Consider the following 8,858-nt stretch of genomic DNA (forward strand, 5'->3'; position numbering starts at 1 on the left):
GTAACATGTCTCCTTTTTCATCATTCTTTCAAGAGCCAACATTCATGAACCACAAATTCAAAAGATATATGCACTGTTTAAGCATACATTCAGAAAACAAAAGTGTTGCCACCACATCAAAATAATCAATCTGTTATAAAATTCAAAATTCATGCAATTCTTCTCTTTTTCAATTAAGAACATTGTTTATTTAAGAAAGGTGATGGATTCATAGGACATTCATAACTTTAAGGCATAGACACTAAGACACTAATGATCATAAGACACAAGCATGGACAAACATAAAGCATAAATTTTTGAAAAACAAGAAAATAAAGAACAAGGAGATTAAAGAACGGGTCCACCTTAGTGATGGCGGCTTGTTCTTCCTCTTGAAGGTCTTATGGAGTGCTTGAGCTCCTCAATGTCTCTTCCTTGTCTTTGTTGCTCCTTTCTCATGATTCTTTGATCCTCTCTAATTTCATGGAGGAGGATGGAATGTTCTTGGTGTTCCACCCTTAGTTGTCCCATGTTGGAACTCAATTCTCCTAGGGAGGTGTTAAATTGCTCCCAATAGTCTTGTGGAGGAAAGTGCATCCCTTGAGGCATCTCAGGGATCTCATGATGAGAGGGGTCTCTTGTTTGCTCCATCCTTTTCTTAGTGATGGGCTTGTCCTCATCAATGGGGATGTCTCCCTCTATGTCAACTCCAATTGAATAACAGAGGTGACAAATGAGATGAGGGAAGGCTAACCTTGCCAAGGTAGAGGACTTGTCCGCCACCTTATAAAGTTCTTGGGCTATAACCTCATGAACTTCCACTTCTTCTCCTATCATGATGCTATGGATCATGATGCCCCGGTCTAGAGTAACTTCGGACCGGTTGCTAGTGGGAATGATTGAGCGTTGGATAAACTCCAACCATCCTCTAGCCACGGGTTTGAGGTCATGCCTTCTTAATTGAACCGGCTTCCCTCTTGAATCTCTCTTCCATTGGGCGCCCTCTTCACAAATGTCAGTGAGGACTTGGTCCAACCTTTGATCAAAGTTGACCCTTCTAGTGTAAGGATGTTCATCTCCTTGCATCATAGGCAAGTTCAATGCCAACCTTACATTTTCCGGACTAAAATCCAAGTATTTCCCCCGAACCATAGTAAGCCAATTCTTTGGATCCGGGTTCACACTTTGATCATGGTTCTTGGTGATCCATGCATTGGCATAGAACTCTTGAACCATTAAGATTCCGACTTGTTGAATGGGGTTGGTAAGAACTTCCCAACCTCTTCTTCGGATCTCATGTCGGATCTCCGGATATTCACTCTTTTTGAGTGAAAAAGGGACCTCGGGGATCACCTTCATCAAGGCCACAACTTCATAGAAGTGGTCTTGATGCACCCTTGAAATGAATCTCTCCATCTCCCATGACTCGGAGGTGGAAGATTTTGCCTTCCCTTTCCTCTTTCTAGAGGTTTCTCCGGCCTTGGATGCCATAAATGGTTATGGAAAAACAAAAAGCAATGCTTTTACCACACCAAACTTAAAAGGTTTGCTCGTCCTCGAGCAAAAGAAGAAAGAAGAGAGTAGAAGAAGAAGAAATGAGGAAGAAGGGAATGGCTTTGTGTTCGGCCAAAGAGGGGGAGAAGTGGTGTTTAGGTTGTGTGAAAATAAAGGGGTTTTATGAAGGATGGATGTGAGTGGTGAAGAGAGAGATGGGATTTGATAGGTGAAGGGTTTTTGGGGAAGAGGTGTTGAGGTGATTGGTGAATGGGTGAAGAAGAAGAGAGAGAGTGGTGGGGTTGGTGGGGATCCTGTGGGGTCCACAGATCCTGAGGTGTCAAGGAAAAGTCATCCCTGCACCAAATGGCATGCAAAAACGCGTTTTGTGCCAAATCTGGCATTAAACGCCGGGCTGGTGCCCATTTCTGGCGTTTAACGCCAGGTTCTTGCCATTTTCTGGCGTTTAACGTCAGTCTGGTGCCCCTTTCTGGCGTTAAACGCCCAGAATGGTGCCAGACTGGGCGTTAAACGCCCACCTGCTAGCCTTACTGGCGTTTAAACGCCAGTAGGTTCTTCCTCCAGGTGTGCTATTTTTCTTCCTGTTTTTCATTCTATTTTTGCTTTTTCAATTGATTTTGTGACTTCTTATGATCATCAACCTACAAAAAACATAAAATAACAAAAGAAAATAGATAAAATATAACATTGGGTTGCCTCCCAACAAGCGCTTCTTTAATGTCAGTAGCTTGACAGAGGGCTCTCATGGAGCCTCACAGATACTCAAAGCAATGTTGGAACCTCCCAACACCAAACTTAGAGTTTGAATGTGGGGGTTCAACACCAAACTTAGAGTTTGGTTGTGGCCTCCCAACACCAAACTTAGAGTTTGACTGTGGGGGCTCTGTTTGACTCTGATTTGAGAGAAGCTTTTCATGCTTCCTCTCCATGGTGATAGAGGGGTATCCTTGAGCCTTAAACACAAAGGATTCTTCATTCACTTGAATGATCAGTTCACCTCCATCAACATCAATCACAGCCTTTGCTGTGGCTAGGAAGGGTCTGCCAAGGATGATAGATTCATCCATGCATTTCCCAGTCTCTAGGACTATGAAATCAGTAGGGATGTAATGGTCTTCAATCTTCACCAAAACATCCTCTACAAGTCCATAAGCTTGTTTTCTTGAGTTGTCTGCCATCTCTAGTGAGATTCTTGCAGCTTGTACCTCAAAGATCCCTAGCTTCTCCATTACAGAGAGATGCATGAGGTTTACACTTGACCCTAAGTCACACAGAGCCTTCTTGAAGGTCATGGTGCCTATGGTACAAGGTATTGAAAACTTCCCAGGATCTTGTCTCTTTTGAGGTAATTTCTGCCTAGACAAGTCATCCAGTTCTTTGGTGAGCAAAGGAGGTTCATCCTCCCAAGTCTCATTTCCAAATAACTTTTCATTTAGCTTCATGATTGCTCCAAGGTATTTAGCAACTTGCTCTTCAGTGACATACTCATCCTCTTCAGAGGAAGAATACTCATCAGAGCTCATGAAAGGCAGAAGTAAGTCCAATGGAATCTCTATGGTCTCATTTTGAGCCTCAGATTCCCATGGTTCCTCATTGGGGAACTCAGTGGAGGCTAGTGCACGCCCATTGAGGTCTTCCTCAGTGGCGTTCACTTCCTCTCCCTCCTCTCCAAATTCGGCCATGTTGATGGCCTTGCACTCTCCTTTTGGATTTTCTTCTGTATTGCTTGGGAGGGTACTAGGAGGGAGTTCAATAACTTTCTTGCTCAGCTGTCCCACTTGTGCCTCCAAATTCCTAATGGAGGATCTTGCTTCAGTCATGAAACTTTGAGTGGTTTTGATTAGATCAGAGACCATGGTTGCTAAGTTAGAGGTGTTCTGCTTAGAACTCTCTGTCTGTTGCTGAGAAGATGATGGAAAAGGCTTGCCGTTGCTAAACCTGTTTCTTCCACCATTATTGTTATTGAAACCTTGTTGAGGTCTCTCTTGATTCTTCCATGAGAAATTTGGATGATTTCTCCATGAAGAATTATAGGTGTTTCCATAGAGTTCTCCTAGGTAATTCACCTCTTCCATTGAAGGGTTCTCAGGATCATAAGCTTCTTCTTCAGATGAAGCACCCTTAGTACTGTTTGGTGCATTTTGCATTCCAGACAGGCTTTGAGAAATCAAATTGACTTGTTGAGTCAATATTTTATTCTGAGCCAATATGGCATTCAGAGTATCAATCTCAAGAACTCATTTCTTCTGATTAGTCCCATTGTTCACAGGATTCCTTTCAGAAGTGTACATGAATTGGTTATTTGCAACCATTTCAATTAGCTCTTGAGCTTCTGTAGGCGTCTTCTTCAGATGAAGAGATCCTCCAGCCGAGCTATCCAATGACATCTTGGACAGTTCAGAGAGACCATCATAGAAAATACCTATGATGCTCCATTCAGAAAGCATGTCAGATGGACATTTTCTGATCAATTGTTTGTATCTTTCCCAAGCTTCATAGAGGGATTCTCCATCCTTCTGTCTGAAGGTTTGGACTTCCACTCTAAGCTTACTCAATTTTTGAGGTGGAAAGAACTTTGCCAAGAAGGCATTGACTAGCTTTTCCCATGAGTCCAGGCTTTCTTTAGGTTGTGAGTCCAACCATGTCCTAGCTCTGTCTCTTACAGCAAAAGGGAATAGCATAAGTCTGTAGACCTCAGGGTCAACCCCATTAGTCTTGACAGTGTCACAGATTTGCAAGAATTCAGCTAAAAACTGATGAGGATCTTCCAATGGAAGTCCATGGAACTTGCAATTCTGTTGCATTAGAGAAACTAATTGAGGCTTAAGCTCAAAGTTGTTTGCTCCAATGGCAGGGATAGAGATGCTTCTCCCATAGAAGTCGGGAGTAGGTGTAGTAAAGTCACCCAGCACCTTCCTTGCATTGTTGGCATTGTTGTTGTTTTCGGCTGCCATGGTTTCTTCTTCTTTGAAGATTTCTGTCAGGTCCTCTACAGAGAATTGTGCCTTAGCTTCTCTTAGCTTTCGCTTCAAGGTCCTTTCAGGTTCAGGGTCAGCTTCAACAAGAATGCCTTTGTCTTTGTTCCTGCTCATATGAAAGAGAAGAGAACAAGAAAATATGGAATCCTCTATGTCACAGTATAGAGATTCCTTGAGGTGTCAGAGGAACAGAAAAATAGAAGGAAGAAGTAGAAGAATTCGAACTTAATTAGATAGAGTTCGAATTGTGCATTGAGAAGGAGTGGTACTCCATAAATAGAAGGATGTGGGAAGAGAGGAAGAAATTTTCGAAAATCAAGTGAAATATTTTGAAAACATTTTTGAAAAACTTTAATTGATTTTCGAAAATCAAGAGTGGGAAAGAAATCAAGTAATTTTTGAAAAAGATTTTGAAGTTAGAAATAAAAAAGATATGATTAAAAACTGTTTTGAAAAAAATGTGATTAAAAGGATGTGATAAAAAATTATGCTTTTAAAAAGATATGATTGAAAAGATATGATTTGAAAATAATTTTAAAAAGATTTGATTTTAAAAATTAATGACTTGCCTAACAAGAAAAGATATGATTCAAACATTAAACCTTTCTCAACAGAAAAGGCAACATATTTAAAATGTTCAATCAAATCATTAATTGTTAGTAAGTATCTTTGAAAAAGGAAAGAAATTGATTTTGAAAACATTTGATTGAAAAGATATGATTTGAAAAAGATTTGATTTTGAAAAACTTTGAAAACTTAAAAAAAATTGATTTTGAAAACAAAATCCTCCCCCTTGTGCCATCCTGGCGTTAAACGCCTAGAATGGTGCACATTCTGGCGTTTAACGCCCAATGCACTACCTTTTTGGGCGTTAAACGCCCAACCAGGCACCCTGGCTGGCGTTTGGTGCACGAAATTGTGATCACTACAACTTCGCACAACTAACCAGCAAGTGCACTGGGTTGTCCAAGTAATAAACCTTACGCGAGTAAGGGTCGATCCCACGGAGATTGGTGGTATGAAGCAAGCTATGGTCATCTTGTAAATCTCAGTCAGGCAGACTCAAATGTATATGGTGATGAACGAAAATAACATAAAAGGTAAAGATAGGGATACTTATGTATATCATTGGTGTAAGAGCTTCAGACAAGTGTATGAAGATGCCTTCCCTTCCGTCTCTCTGCTTTCTTACTGTCTTCATCCAATCCTTCTTACTCCTTTCCATGGCAAGCTCGTGTAGGGTTTCACTGTTGTCAGCAGCTACCTCCCATCCGCGCAGTGAAAGCTAATGCACACACTCTGTCACAGTGCTGCCAATCACCGGTTTGGTTCCCTCCCCTACCAGAATAGAATAACTCTTTTGCGTCTGTCACTAACGCCCAGTAGGTTACAGGTTTGAAGCACATCACAGTCATTCAATCATTGAATCCTACTCAGAATACCACAGACAAGGTTTAGACCTTCCGGATTCTCTTGAATGCCGCCATCAGGTCCTGCCTATACCACGAAGATTCCGAAGAATCCAAGAGATATTCACTAAGCCTCGGATGCTTGTAGAACAAGAATGGTTGTCAGTCACCTTGTTCATGGGTGAGAATGGTGATGGGCGTCAATCATCACCTTCATCATGTTGAAGAACAAGTGATATCTTGGATAAAGAACAAGCGGAATTGAATAGAAGAACAATAGTAATTGCATTAATACTCGAGGTACAGCAGAGCTCCACACCTTAATCTATGGTGTGTAGAAACTCCACCGTTGAAAATACATAAGAACAAGGTCTAGGCATGGCCGTGAGGCCAGCCCTCAAATGATCTAAGAACTAGATGTCCAAAGATTCCTAGATGTCAAATACAATAGTAAAAGGTCCTACTTATAGAAACTAGTAGCCTAAGGTGTACAAAGATGAGTAAATGACATAAAAATCCACTTCCGGGCCCACTTGGTGTGTGCTTGGGCTGAGCAATGAAGCATTTTTCGTGTAGAGACTCTTCCTGGCGTTTAACTCCAGCTTTTATGCCAGTTTGGGCGTTTAACTCCCGATTAGGTGCCAGTTCCGGCGTTTAACGCTGGGAATTCTGAGGGTGACTTTGAACGCCGGTTTGGGCCATCAAATCTTGGGCAAAGTATGGACTATTATATATTGCTGGAAAGCCCAGGATGTCTACTTTCCAACGCCGTTGAGAGCGCGTCAATTGGGCTTCTGTAGCTCCAGAAAATCCACTTCGAGTGCAGGAGGTCAGAATCCAACAGCATCTGCAGTCCTTTTCAGTCTCTGAATCAGATTTTTGCTCAGGTCCCTCAATTTCAGCCAGAAATACCTGAAATCACAGAAAAACACACAAACTCATAATAAAGTCCAGAAAAGTGAATTTAATTAAAACTAATAAAAATATAATAAAAACTAAACTAAACTACTAAAAACATACTAAAAACAATGCCAAAAAGCATACAAACTATCCGCTCATCACAACACCAAACTTAAATTGTTGCTTGTCCCCAAGCAACTGAAAATCAAATAAGATAAAAAGAAGAGAATATACTATAGACTCCAAATTATCAATGAAACATAACTCCAAATTAGATGAGCGGGACTAGTAGCTTTTTGCCTCCAAACAGTTTTGGCATCTCACTTTATCCTGAAATTCAGAATGATTGGCTTCTTTAGGAACTCAGAATCCAGATAGTGTTATTGATTCTCCTAGTTAAGTATGATGATTCTTGAACACAGCTACTTATTGAGTCTTGGCTGTGGCCCAAAGCACTTTGTCTTCCAGTATTACCACCGGATACATACATGCCACAGACACATAATTGGGTGAACCTTTTCAGATTGTGACTCAGCTTTGCTAAAGTCCCCAATTAGAGGTGTCCAGGGTTCTTAAGCACACTCTTTTTGCCTTGGATCACAACTTTATTTCTTTCTTTTTCTTTCTTTTTCTTTTTCTCCCTTTTTTTTCGTTTTTCTCCTTCTTTTTCTCCTTTTTTTTTTGTATTCACTGCTTTTTCTTGCTTCAAGAATCATTTTTATGATTTTTCAGATCCTCAGTAACATGTCTCCTTTTTCATCATTCTTTCAAGAGCCAACAGTTTTAACATTCATGAACCACAAATTCAAAAGACATATGCACTGTTCAAGCATACATTCAGAAAACAAAAGCATTGCCACCACATCAAACTAATTAAGCTAGTTTTAAAGATGAATTTGAAATCCTGTACTTCTTGTTCTTTTGTGATAAAAACAGTTTTCATTTAAGAAAGGTGATGGATTCATATTGATAGCTTTAAGGCATAGACACTAGGACACTAATGATCACAAGACATAAACATGGATAAACATAAAGCACTAAAATTCGAAAAAACAAAAAAATAAAGAACAAGGAGATTAAAGAACGGGTCCACCTTAGTGATGGCGGCTCTTTCTTTCTCTGAAGATCCTATGGAGTGCTTGAGCTCCTCATGTCTCTTCCTTGTCTTTGTTGCTCCTTTCTCATGATCCTTTGATCTTCTCCAATTTCATGGAGGAGGATGGCATGTTCTTGGTGCTCCACCCTTAGTTGTCCCATGTTAGAACTTAATTTTCCTAGGGAGGTGTTAATTTGCTCCCAGTAGTCTTGTGGAGGAAAGTGCATCCCTTGAGGTATCTCAGGGATCTCTTGATGAGAAGGGTCTCTTGTTTGCTCCATCTTCTTCTTAGTGATGGGCTTGAGGTCATGCCTTCTCAGTTGAACCGGCTTTGGATGCCATAAATGGTTATGGAAAAACAAAGAGCAATGCTTTTTACCACACCAAACTTAAAAGGTTTGCTCGTCCTCGAGCAAAAGAAGAAAGAAGAGAGTAGAAGAAGAAGAAATGGAGGAGGAGAGGGAGATGGCTTTGTGGTTCGGCCAAAAAGGGGGAGAAGTGGTGGTTTATGAAGGATGGATGTGAGTGGTGAAGAGAAGAGATGTTGAGGTGATGGTGAATGGGTGAAGAAGAAGAGAGAGTGGTGGGGTTGGTGGGGATCCTGTGGGGTCCACAGATCCTGAGGTGTCAAGAAAAGTCATCCCTGCACCAAATGGCATCAAAATCCACGTTTTGAGCCATTTCTGGCGTTAAACGCCGGGCTGGTGCCCATTCCTGGCGTTAACGCCAGGGCCCTTTACTGGCGTTTAACGCCAGTCTGGTGCCCCTTTCTGGCGTTAAACGCCCAGAAGGGTGCCAGACTGGCGTTAAACGCCCAACTGCTAGGCTGACTGGCGTTTGAACGCCAGCAGCATCTTCCTCCAGGGTGTGCTGTTTTTTCTTCCTGTTTTTTCATTCTGTTTTGCTTTTTCAATGGATTTTGTGACTTCTTATGATCATCAACCTACAAAAAAGATAAATAACAAAAGAAAATAGTTAGCT

At 41.1% G+C, this 8,858-nt stretch overlaps 1 non-coding gene across 1 annotated transcript; it reads left to right on the forward strand.

The window, feature by feature from the left end:
- Positions 1 to 3,939: 3,939 nt before the first annotated feature.
- On the forward strand, positions 3,940 to 4,043 carry LOC130971243 (small nucleolar RNA R71). The gene has a single exon (XR_009082473.1). It is a non-coding gene; the product is annotated as a small nucleolar RNA R71 (small nucleolar RNA).
- The last annotated feature ends 4,815 nt before the right edge of the window (positions 4,044 to 8,858 follow it).

Source organism: Arachis stenosperma, chromosome 3, assembly GCF_014773155.1.
Source record: "Arachis stenosperma cultivar V10309 chromosome 3, arast.V10309.gnm1.PFL2, whole genome shotgun sequence".
NCBI lineage: Eukaryota > Viridiplantae > Streptophyta > Magnoliopsida > Fabales > Fabaceae > Arachis > Arachis stenosperma.